At 57.1% G+C, this 12,926-nt stretch overlaps 1 pseudogene; it reads left to right on the top strand.

The window, feature by feature from the left end:
* Nucleotides 1-6,291: 6,291 nt before the first annotated feature.
* Nucleotides 6,292-8,408, top strand: LOC113998737 (annotated as a pseudogene).
* Nucleotides 8,409-12,926: the final 4,518 nt, after the last annotated feature.

The raw sequence follows: 12,926 nt of genomic DNA, 5'->3' as shown, positions 1-12,926 counted from the left end.
ATCTGAGGAAACCAAGGAAAAACTGAAGCAAAGCAATAAAATCATCCTGGCCCTTGCAGTTTTTCCTTCACCTTTTTCTCACTTTTCTTTTTTTTAGGGTTCTTTTTTTGGTTGGGAGGTTTTGAATTTTTTTTTCCGAGGGACTTTTTCAGGAATCGAATCACCCTTCCGGGTTCTTGGGAGGCCTCCGGGCCCCGCGGCCCCGAGAGGGTCCTCCGAACCTCCGAACCCCCAGCGCTAAACCCTCCCGAGCCCTCCAGCCTTTCCCCCCACAGCCGCGCTCCCCGCAGCCCCCGAGGGGATCCCCAGACCCCGCTCTCCCGCACCCCCCGCCTGCACTCAGAGCTCACCGACCGACCCGCCGCCATCACCGATTCCCGGCAGCCAACGCGGCAGGGGCGGGGGCGGGGCTGCGGGGGCGTGGCCGCGCGCTGATTGGCTGCGGCGGCGTTCTCGGAACGCGGTGCGCGCGCAGCCGGGAATCGGTGCTGGCGGCGGGGCCTGCGGTTCGCTCTGAGTGCTGTGAGTCCCCCGGGGGGGGATCGGGAGGGTTTAGCGGGGGGGTTCGGGGATAACCGAGGAGGTTTTGAGGGGTCCCTGAGGGAGTTCGGTGTCCTGAGGGGACTCAGGGGGTGGTTGAAGGTTCTTGAAGGGGTTTGGGGGTCTCTGAGGGGGTTTTGGTTTCTGAGGAGATTTGGGGGGTGCCAGGTGGGGTTTGGGGGTCTCTGAGGAGGTTTGGGGGTCCTGGCGGGACCTTTTAGGCAGTTTTGGGGTCTCTAGGGGGTTTACGGGGTCTTAGACGGTTTTGAGGGTCTCTGAGGGGGTTTGGGGGGTCCCTAAAGGGGACTGGGGGGTCCCAGGTGGGTTTTGCGGGTCACTGAGAGGGTTTAGAGGGTGCTGGGGAGGGACGAGGTCTCTGAGGGCATTTGAGGGGACCTTGAGAAGGTTTTGATGTGTCGAGGGGGGGCTTTCAGGGGTTTTGAGGGCATTTTGGAGGGTCCCCTAAAGCCCAGCAGTGGGTCCAGGGGGTCCCCCAGCCCCAAAAAGAAGGGGTCCTAGGGATGGCCCCCAAAATCCGGGGGGGGAATGTACCACATCCGGGTAAGGGGATCCCTAGACCCCAGTATATCCCAGTGACTTTCCAGTGACCCCTTCAGTGACCAGCCAGTGTGTCCCAGTGACCTCCCACTGCCCCCCAGGATGGCCCAGTGATCCTGCAGTGAGCACCCAGTAACCCCCAGTATGGCCCAGTAACCTGCCATTGTCTCCCCATGTGTCCTGGTAATCCCCCATTAACCCCCCAGTCCCTCCCAGTGCCCTCCCAGTGTCCCTCAGTTCCCCCCAGTGTGTCCCAGTATCCCCCAGTAATCCCCCAGTGCCCTGCAAAGCCCCCCAACTGTCCCCAATGTTTCCCCAGATGCCCTTGGTCTTTCTGTGAGCATGGGGTGGGGGGTGTTTTTTGTGGTCAGAGGGTCCAGGGGGGGCTCCTGGGGTGAGATGGAGGGTTGGGGACATCAGGGATGGGCCTTGGGGACAGTGGGGAGGGGTTTGTGGACAGTGGAATTGGGGATGCCAGGGGGGAATTAGGGCTATGGGAAGTCCTTGGGAACATTGGAGACACCAGGGGGGCCTCGGGGTGTCAAGGGAGGAACTGGGGACACCAAGAGGGTCTTGGGGACACCAGGAGGGGTCTCAAGACTCACCTGCTCTTGGTGCAGCCCCTCCTCTGCCCGCCCAGGCCTCATTAACTGCTCCCAAATGTCTCCTAACCTCCATTTTCCCTTTAATCCCCTCCCCCCATAGGTACCTCTGACCCCCCAATGTCCCCAAGACCTCTTTTAACTTCCCTAAGGGCACTCAAAACCCCCAAATCCCCATCCAAACTCCTCAGATCCCCCCAAATCTTCCCCAGCCCCCCCTCAAATCACTTCCAACCCCCCCCAAAGAGGGATCAGCTGGCACCCTGGGACAGGAACACAGTGGGCTGTACTGGGGGCACTGGGCTGTACTGGGAGGGCACTGGGGGGGCTCAGGTGTCCCAGGACAACGTGGCCCAGCTCCAGGAGAGATCTGGGGAGCAGTGAGGAGGTACTGGTCTGTCCCGGTCTGTACTGGTCTGTACTGGTCTGTCCTGGTCTGTCCTGGTCTGTCCTGGTTTGTACCCCCAATCCCCAAAGCCCCTTCCCAGCTCCCCCAGGACCCTCCCGGACCTCAAAGCCCCCCAGGCCCCCCCAGGCCCCTGACTTGGTCCTGCTGCCCCTTGAGCATCTGCAGCTGCTGCAGAACCAGGCATTTCTTGGCTCCCCCCAGGGTCCTTCCCACACCCAGAATGGAATCTGGAGGCAGCAGGATGTGCACAGGGCTCCCATTTCCTGCAGTGCAAAGGGGCTGCAGGGAATGATTCCCCTGCTCTTGCAAATCTGCCAAAACCTGCAGGGCACAGAAGGGGGAGCTTCAGGAATTTGCTGGCACTGGGAGTGGAGCTCACAGGGTATTGAGAGGAACATATCCCTCAAATACTCAATATACTCTTCATACTCAATATCTGTCTGGACAGACAGATAAAGCAATAATCAGATATATTCTGTATCATATCTATGGCACATATTCTACAGAATCCATTCTTAGGTGTTGTATGATAGATCTATAAGATATTACAAATAATAAGCAATAACAAGGCATTTGTGCTTCTGCCTGTCTCACACACACAAAACAGTCTGGTTAGTGCTGCCCTCAGGAAACCCCCCCAGCCTTGCTCCAGCTAAAGCCGTGGAATTTGTCTTTGTTTCCCTTGGGTTCAGGGTCAGGCTGTGCCTGTGTCCAGCCCAGGGGCTCAGAAAAGCATTTCTCCTGTCCCACTGCAATCTGCTGCTGCAGACAGGACCCAGGCACTGGTGGCACTGGGAGTGAACAGCAGAGTGTTTCCAGGGGCTCTCTGAAGGAACACGAGTGTCCAAAGAAACCAGCACAAGTGTCCACAGAAGTCCCAGTCCTTCGTCCCTGAATGAGCTTGTTCAGCCTAGGAAAAACTAAGTTTTATTTCCATGGAAGGAGGTTTTTCCCACTTTTACACCAGTTTAGTTCCAAACTGGTTTCTTCATTTCCTCCTCCCAATTTCCCTGAAGGACACTGACAGGGACCATGGACACTGACAGGGATCACAGAGTTTGTCCCTTGGCCATACAGCTCCTGTTGTTTGGCAGCACAGGAGAGGTTAATTAGAGCCCAGGCTCCAATCCCAGGGCACCCATTGGATCAGCACTTGGGGATACAAACTGACCTTGGGCTCAGGATGCAGCTGGGAGCAGAGATTTCCCTGCAAAGTCTGCAGTGAGTCAAGCTCTGGAAAGGAGATTGTGCCCCATGGATGGGATTGCAGAGGCTCCCTCAGGTCCCCAGCAGGAATCATCACTCTCTGCAAGTCCCTGCCAGGAGGTTGGAGCCAGGTGGGGGTGGGCCTGTTGTGCCAGGAAGCAGCAGTAGGACAAGAGGGCTGGGTCTTGAGCTGTGCCAGGGGAGGTTTAGGTAGGATATTAGGAAGAAATTTTTTGTCTATAGAGTCATCAGGCCTTGGAATGGGGTGGGCAGGGAGGGGGTGGAGTCAGCGTCCCTGGAGGTGTTGAAGGTGAGAGTGGATGTGGCCTCAGTGCCATGGTCTGGGAAGCACGGCGGGGTTGGATCAAGGGTTGGACTTGATGATCTTGGAGGTCTTTTCCAACGTGGCTGATTCTGTGATTCTCTGATTGCCATTCCTATGGCAGCACATGCTTGAGGCTCTATCCCCAGGGTGATAGAGATGTCTGTCCATATCTATCTCCAAGGTTAGTCTGTAAATGTGTGGTGTTAGAAAAGCAGGCTGAGTTGTGGGCTGGTTGTAGAAGGAGAAAGAAACCCAGAGGGCAGTGCAAGCAGGCAGCCCTCAGCTTGCACCTGATGTCCCCTCCCTGCAGGTTCCTGTCCTTGAGCCCAGGCCCTGAGGTGAGGCTGAGAAGTGGCGCGGAGGTGAGCCCAGAGCTGTCCCTGAGGTGAGGCTGAGAATAAGTGCAAGGCAGAGGTGCTGCTGAGGAAGGAGAGCCCCATGGTGGGCAAGAAGGCAAAGCTGTGAATGCCCATCCCCGAGCAGGTGCTGTGTCCATCCCCTGTGTGCCAGGTGAGCTGGGGCTTTGCTGCAGAGCTGCGGGCGCTGATTTGAGCGTCTCCAAGTGCTGAGATGGTGGGCACCCAGGAACACAAACTGTGCCTGGCCACGGAGCCTGCAAGGAGGAGCAGAGACAGCAGTGTCAGTGTGGGGGGCCAGGTTGTCCCTGTGCCTTCCCCTGCAGGCCCTGTCTGTCCCTGCTGGGCCCCTGTCCATCCCCATCAGGTCCCTGCCCGTCCCCCCGGGCTGAGCTCCCCCAGGAAGTGCCGTGGAGCTGAAGCTGCTGCCATCCCCCCCTGCAGCCGCTGCCCCAGCCAAGGGAGCAGCAAAGGCAGGGCCAGGAGCAGAGGCAGCAGCAGGGGAGCCCTGGGGGGGCCGGGAAGGTCTTGTGTGGGTCAGGAAAGAGGCACTGGGCACGAGGCCGGGGCTGTGCTGAGCAGACCCAGCCCTCACATCCCCCCAGCCAACGCCGGCTGCCCGGGGGGCTTGGGAGGGACCCCCAGCCCGTGTGCCCCACACTGAGCTGGCAGAGAGAGAGCCAAGGGACAGGGTGACTTGCCTTGATCCTTGGAGAGCGGGGGAGGCTGGAGAGAGGAGGGAGCTGCGAGAGCCCCAAGAGCCTGGAGAGGGGGGAGCTCGGGCCCCCTGTGCTGAGCCAGCGGTCGGGGCCGTGCTGTTGGTGCCAAATTGCCCCTGGTCAGGCTGAATCCTGAGCACACCCACGTGTCAGAGGGCCCGATCCGCTCCCTGCTCTTGTTGCCCTGGGGCCACCTCTGTTGTCCCCCCGCCTGTGGGGCTGTTTGGTTGCCTTGGGCACAGCCGACCCTTGTGCAGGGCTGTGCCCTTGGGGGTTGTTGGGGGTGGGCAGGAGGTGTTTTTTGGGGGTGCCGGACTGGGTTGGTGGCAGAGCCCCGGCGGTGGGCGGGGGGATGTGGGTCCCCCCCATGGTGGGGGTTGGTGTTGCTGGGTCAGGCCCCGCCGGCTCCATTGTCAGCCCGGTGCCGGCGGGGGGGACACAGCGGGTTTGGGCCCCCCAGGAGTGCTGGGAGTGGGTGTGGAGCCCGGGAGCTGCCGAGTGTGGAGGGCGGAGCGGGGAGATGGCAGAGCTGGGGGACCCCCGGCAGCCTGGAGGGGGGAACACGGAGAAGGGGAAACCTGGACAGTGGGGACCCCTGGGATCCCTGGGACAACAAAGTGGAGAACCTGGAGAGGGGGAATGTCTGGGAACTCGGCATCCTGAAAGCGAGAGTCAGAGGAGAAGGGACCCTTGGGACCCCCAACACTCCCAGCATCCCTGAGTGGGACCCCCAGCATCTCAGAAAGGGAAGCTGTTCCCAACCGCAGAGGGGACAGACCAGAGAGGGGTAACTCCTGGGAGAATTTCTTTGGGTTAACCTTCATATTTTGGAGTAGTTTTTTAGCTGAATCTCAACTTTTTGCAGTTTGGGGGACGAGGGTCTTCTTGCTGTTTTTGCGAGGGTTTTTGCCTGAATCTCAGAGGTTTGAGTTTTTCTGGGCTGAATCTTGGTGTTTGGGAGGTTTTTATGGTCACAGGATGCCTGGTGAGTTCTAGAGATGGACTTGGGCAGGAGGAACCCCCAAGCCAACATGCTCAGCCCTTGTTTTCCCCCCATCAGGATTTGTCCTTCCCAAAGCTTGGGCGGATGGAGGAGGAGGCTGCGAGGAAGAGGAAGATGCCTTGGTCCCCCCAGGCAGGTGAGGAGGAAGTCAGTGTCCCTTTGGGCGGGTGTTGTGCTGGCTCTGTCAGCCGAGCATGGCCCCGGCTGCAGGACAACCCCGCTGGCGCCGCCGTCCTGCCGGGGCCGGAGTTGGGGGGATGTCCTTGGCCTTCCCTGTGGGCCGGAGGCAAATCCCCTGCCTGTCCTTCTTGCTTCCTGCCCCAGGCCCCGAGGTGAGGATGGAGAGCCCGGAGGACAAATCCCCCCGTGAGACCCTGGTGGGAGAGGCCGTTTTGAAGGGCTCCCCGGCGCAGGAAGGCAGCGGGGAGGAAAAGGGCCGGAGATCCCCCCGCAGGAGGGGCTCCAAAGGCATCCCAGGGTGCTCTGAGGAGGAAAGAGCCAGCCTGTGCCGGGAAGGTGGCCGGAGCTTGAGGGGGAGCTCTGAGCTGGTGGTCCCTGATCAGCCTCCCAGCAGGGAGAAGCCCTTCAGGTGCTTGGAATGTGGGAAGAGCTTCAGGACAAGCACCACCCTCCTTCGCCACCAGCACATCCACACTGGGGAACGGCCCTACACGTGTGGGGAATGTGGGAAGAGCTTCAGCCAGAGCTCCACCCTTCGCAAACACCAGCGCATCCACACTGGGGAACGGCCCTACTCATGTGGGGAATGTGGGAAGAGCTTCACTGACAGCTTCAGACTGATCCGACACCAGCTCATCCACAGCGGGGAACGCCCCTATACATGTGGGGAATGTGGGAAGAGCTTCACTCAGAGCTCCAGCCTCCGCAAACACCAGCGCATCCACAGTGGGGCACGGCCCTACTCATGTGGGGAATGTGGGAACAGATTCAGTGACAACTCCAACCTGATCCTGCACAAGCATATCCACACTGGAGAACGGCCCTATTCGTGTGGGGAATGTGGGAAGAGCTTCACTCAGAGCTCCAACCTCCGCAGACACCAGCGGATCCACACTGGGGAACGGCCCTACACATGTGGGGAATGTGGGAAGGGCTTCAGTTGCAGGTCCACCCTCCACACCCACCAACTCATCCACACCAGGGAACGGCCCTACAAGTGCTTGGAATGTGGGAAGAGGTTTCAGAGGAGCTCAACTCTCCTCCTGCATGAGCGGACGCACACGGATGAGAGGCCCTTCCGCTGCACCGACTGCGGAAAGGGCTTCAAACTGAAGTCCCACCTCATCACCCACCGGCGCATCCACAGTGGGGAGAGGCCCTACAAGTGTGGGGAGTGTGGGAAGAGCTTCAGTGACAGCTCTACCTTGACCCAACACCAACGGACCCACCAGTAAGAGAAGCTCTGCAAGTGCCCCGACTGCGGGAAGAGCTTCGGCCGCTGCTTCCACCCCGAATGAAGCCCCTGATGGTGAGGCAACCCCTGGAGTCCAGTGACTGTCAGTCCATCCCTTTCGACCACAAAGGGCCAGTCCCCTTTCCCAGGGGCAGCTTCTTCCAACAGAACCCTTCCTGGGGGTGTGTGGAGATTCCTGCCTTGGCTGGGGACCCCCCAAGGTCACTCCTGGAGGTTGAGAGCAGAGATCTCCCCACAAGCGTTGGTCTGGGGGAGTTCCATCCATCTCTAATTGAGAATTATTGCTTTTTTGCCAGCTTGAGTAGAATTGCTTCAACAATTGCTTTAGTGTAGAGCACTGTCCTATCTTATGCTGTACTCCTGTTAGTTTTAGTGTTTCTATTGTGCAGTAATAAATTCTGATGAAGATGTTTTGTCTGATCATTTGTAACGCTAAATAATTCATTTCTATCAATAGATCTGATTTGCCATCATAAAACCTGGGGGACAAAAGTGGTTCAGTCACACCTCTGTAATTCCTCTAAACTGAAACTGTTGGCATAACCCAAGGCTGAGATTGGATCCAGCAGCCCCCAGCACCCCACAGTAAGCTGGGAGCTCTGGAGGGCCACCCCCCTTTTGCCAGCTCCCCTGTGCCCAAAGACCCCCATGGGACCGTCAGACCTGCAAAACCAGCCCCCCTTTTCCACCCTTCTTCCTGTTCCTCCCACTTTTTCATTGTTCCCTGAAGCCCCAGTTTACCCTCAAACAGTTTTGAAGTCCCAACTCCCACTTTTAACCCCCCCTCCTGTGGGTGCTGAAGGAGAAAATGAGGTTCCATTGCGAGACTTGTTTGCCGACACTTTTCTGTGTCCCCTTTTATTCCTCTTCTCTTGTGAGCAGCACTTGGTGTTTGTCTTTTAGTGCACCAGAATTCCCAGCATGGCCCCAAAGCAGTGCCCTGATCCCACACATTCCCCTCCCCTCATGTGCTGGCTGTGTTCAGCCACCAGAGGAAAACACAGGCTGGTCATGCAGGCTGGTTCAAGTGCATTTCCACTTGGAGAAACAACCTTCTCTCTCTCCAAGCACTCAGCCAAGGTCCATCCTCCCTTTGCATTCCCATGAACTCAGGGCAGGTGCAGAGTGACTCCGCTTGGTCCCACCTCTGCCCCTGTTTTGTTTGGACACGCAGAGTTCACGGCCAAGAGGGCCAGGACCCGGGCTCCTTGTCTTGGGGCTTGTCCCATGTGCTTCAGAGGACTTGGAATATTGAAACCAGACAGATTCTGAACCCCTGCTCCTGGTGCTGCCAGAGTTGCCATACACTGGCACTGCAGGCATGGCCTGCACTGAATGGCCAGTGCAGCAGGAACCGTGGCTGCAGAGATGATGCAAGCAATTAGCCATCCACGGAGGATTTCTTAACAGCTCCATGCAAGGGGGAATAAAGGTGCCAGAGACCCTGAGCCAGGTGGGCAAAGCTCTCCTGGGACTGACTCACACAGGCCTGGTCTTTGGCCACCAGCCCAGGAGAGGACGTGGGCACTTTGGGAGGTGGCTCCTCCTGTGCAGCCACCCCTCTCCGCCTTTTCCACTCTGCTCAGCCATCCCTGGCTGCCAAGGCCCTCTGGCCCAGCACACGGGCACTGTGAGGGGTGGCCTGTGCACAGGGCAGAAATGACCTGTGGGGGTGTGGGGCAGTGGGGAGAAAGGGCTCTCACCTGGCCAGCAGACCCACTGCATAGTGGTGGCTGTCAGCCTTGAGGAGCATGTCCCAGCCACACTTGCGACCGATCACCATCAACACGTCCTCATCCAGCAGCTGGCGCAGCAGGGCTTTAACGGTCTGCACTGCAAACCTGTGTGCAGAGCACAGCCCAGGTCAGGCACAGAGCCCTGGCCCCAGCCCCGAGGGTGTGGCAGAGAGAGGGGACTGGGATGGAGCACCTGTTGGGGTCCCCTGTGACATCACGTCCTTCCTCTGACATCACGTCCTTCCTCTGACATCACGTCCTCTTCTGTGACATCACAGCTCCCCTGTGACATCACAGCTCCCCTGTGACATCACAGCTCCCCTGTGACATCACATCTCCTCTATGATGTTGCATCCATCATATGACACCACATCCTTCCTTTGACATCACATCCTCCTCTGTGCCATCACATCCTCTTCTGTGACATCACATCTCCAGTATGACATCCATCACCACTGTGACATCACATCCTCTTGGTGACATCACATTCTCCTGGTTACATCACAGCTCCCCTGTGACATCACATCTCTCCTGTGACATCACATCCACCTTGTGCCATCATATCCTGCCAGTGACATCACATCCTCCTTGTGACATCACATCATCCTCTCTGAAATCACAGTTCCCTTGTGACTTCACATCCTACCTGTGACATCACATCCTTCCTGTGATTTCAAAGCTCCCGTGTGACATCACATCCCCATCTGTGACATCACATGTCTCCTATGACATCACATCCTCCTCTGTGGCATCACAGCTTCCAGTGACATCACATTCTCCCTGTGACATCACATCCTTCCTATGACATAACATCTCCTCTATGACATCACATCCATCATACGACACCACATCCTTCCTGTCACATCATCCACATGACATCACATCATCCCTGTGATGTCATCCTTGGTGGCTGTCTGGGGAGCTTTCCAGTCGTGGATGTTATCACAAAAAAGAAACTCTCCTGAGCAGACTGCGTCCTGCTTGTCCTGCCCTGCTGCCTGCAGGACAACTTCCCCCTGGGCACACCCCCAGCCCCAGCTTTGTTTGGGAAGTTGAGCTCTGGCTGAGGCTTTCCCCAGGAGAAGCCTCCTTGGTCTCTCCTCAGGGCAGTCCCCCCAGCACCCAGCCAGGATCGGGCACAGAATGAGTGGCCCCAGCTCTGCCTCCCCAGGGGTGTCCAGGCATCCCACGAGGCGGCTGCTGTTGCTGCATCACCACCTCCCCTCACCAGAATGGATCTGGAAGGCTTTCCAAGCAGAGGGACCAGATGGAAACCACTGGACCCCATAGAGAAAACATCCCCAGGGTCTTGTTAGAGCACAAACCTGCAAACAGGGATGACAGGTCAGAGAATCACAGAATCATCAAGGTTGGAAGAGACCTTCCAGATCTTCTAGTCCAACTGTCAACCCAGCACCACCAGAATCACCCCTAAACCCCATCCCAAAGCGCTACATCAAGATGCCACCTGAATGCTTCCAGAGACTGCACCACCTCCCTGGGCTACTTGTTCCAATGCCTGAGCACTCTCTCAGTGGAAAAAGGGCTTTTGAATATCTGATATGAACCTTGCCTGATGCAATTTAAGGCTGTTTCCTCTCTTCCTGTCACTAAAGGCTTTGCAGAAGAGACCAACCCCCACCCCACTAAAACCTCCTTTCAGGTCATTGCAGAGAGCAATGAGGTCCCCCCTGAGCCTCCCCTTCTCCACACTCAACAAGCCCAGTTCCCTCAGCCGTCCCTCAGCAGACATGTTTTCCAGAGCCTTCCCCAGCTCCGTTCCCTTCTCTGGACATGCTCCAGCCCCTCCAGGGCCTTTTGGCACTGAGGGGCCAGAACTGGACACAGCACTCCAGGTGGGGCCTCCCCAGTGCCCAGCACAGAGGGGCAATCAGTTCTCTGCTCCTGCTGGCCACACTCTTCTCCACAAAGGCCACCATGCCCTTGGCCTTCTTGCCCCCCTGGGCACACTCTGCCTCATATCCAGCCCCTGTCAAGCAGCACCCCCAAGTCCCTTCCTGCTGAGCAGCTCTCCAGCCCCTCTGCCCCCAGCCTGGAGCGTTCCAGGGGGTTGTTGGGAGCCAAGGGCAGGCCCTGACACTTGGCCTTATTGATCCAGCCTGTCCAGATCCCTCTGCAGAGCCTTCCCGCCCTACAGCACATCCACACTCACACCCAGATCAGTCAGTCTCCCAAACAGAACAAAGTCTGACCACCAGCAGTCCAGGGTGTCAGTTCTGCTGCCCCTCCTTCCTTCACTCAGAATGGAAAACTCCATCATTTTGGGGTCTCTGTGCCCATCAGCTCCGACCACCACATCCCCCACCAGTCACAGAATCATGGAATGGTTTGGGTGGGAAGGGACCTTAAAGAGCATCTCAGTCCAACCCCCTGCCATGGGCAGGGACACCTTCCACTACACTCAGAGCTCAGAGCCCCATCCAGCCTGGCCGTGAACACTTCCAGGGATGGGGCAGCCAGAACTTCTCTGAGTAACCTGTGCCAGGATCTCACTACCATCACAGTCCAGAAATTCTTCCTAATATCCCATCTAACCCTTCCATTTCTCAGTGTGAAGCCACTGCCCCTTGTCCTGTCACTCCAGGCCCTTGTCCAAAGTCTCTCTCCATCTTTCCTGTTGGCTCCCTTCAGGCACTGCAAGGCCACAATTAGGTCACCCCAAAAACTTCTTTTCTCCAGCCTCAACAATCCCAATTCTCTCAGCCTTTCCTCACAGCAGAGTTGCTCCATCCCTCTGATCCCTTTTGTGGTCTCCTCTGCACTCGCTCCAACAGGTCCATGTCCTTCCTGTGCTGGAGCCCAGAGCTGGAGGCAGCTCTGCAGGGGTGACAACATTACAGCCCTGTGTGTTCCAGCAAGGACACTGTGGAACCTCCTGGAGTAAAGGGGCCATTGTGACACTGTAGGGCCTTCTGGAGCCAAAGGAACCCTGGGACACTGTGAAATGTCATGGAACCAAGGGACCATTGTGCCATGAAGGGCCTCATGGAACCAAGGGAGCACTGAGACATGTCAGGCCCTCATAGAATCAAAGGGCCATTGTGACACTGAGGAACCTCGGGGACTTATGGAACCAAAGGAACCCTGGGACAATGTGGAACCACATGGAATTATTAGACCACTGTGACACTGCAGGGCCTCATGGAACGAAAGAAACCCTGAGACTTTTCAGAACCTCATGGAATCAAGGGGCCACTGTGACACTGCAGAGCATCATGGAGACAAAGGGACCCTGGGACACTGTGGACCTCAGGAAATCAAGGGCCCATATTGGCACTGTGGAACCTCATGGAATCAAGGGGCCATTGTCACAGTGCAGGGCTCATGGAACCAAAGGCTTCCTGGGACACTGTGGAATCTCATTGAACCAAGGGGCCACTGTGATATGTGGGGCCTCCTAGAACCAAAGGAGTCCTGAGATATTGTGCAAACCCATGGAATCAGGGGTCCATTATCACACTGAAGAGCCTTATGAAGCCAAATGGACCCTGTGACACTGTGGAACCTCATGGAATCTAGTGGCCATTCCCACACTGTAAAACCTCATGGATACTGTCAGGTTCCCATTATTAAGAGACATTTCTGCCCAAATTCAGCTGCAAAGGAGACCATGTGCCAAAGTCAGCAGTCCAGCTTTGATTTAACAGTAAATAAGAGGGAGAGAGAAAGAAAGAAATAGAAAGAGAGAGAGAGAGAGAAGGGGGTGGTGGGAAGCCAGTGAGAGAGAGACAGAGATGAAGTAAATGTATCACACCATGGAGATCCCTGAGGCTCCCACCGGTCCTTCTTCACCCTGCTCTGCTCAGTGGAGGGTCCCCAAGTTGTGCTTCTGGGCTATCACTTTTATACAACCCAAGCCCTGGGTATTCAGGGGGGTAGATGCTGTTCCCACAGCTTGGGCTGGCACATCTACAAGGACTTGCTTCCTTTCCCACAGCTTGCCACGGTGGGAGTTTTGCCCGCTGTGCTTCCAGTCTGCAGGTGGGAATCTTTGTCTGGATGGGTTCCCCAGACCT

The sequence above is a fragment of the Pipra filicauda genome, unplaced genomic scaffold, assembly GCF_003945595.2.
Source record: "Pipra filicauda isolate LSUMZ 115617 unplaced genomic scaffold, ASM394559v2 scaffold866_size83229_pilon, whole genome shotgun sequence".
Classification (NCBI taxonomy): domain Eukaryota; kingdom Metazoa; phylum Chordata; class Aves; order Passeriformes; family Pipridae; genus Pipra; species Pipra filicauda.
The sequence above is the reverse complement of the archived record's forward strand: the minus strand, read 5'-3'. Positions and strand labels throughout refer to the sequence as shown.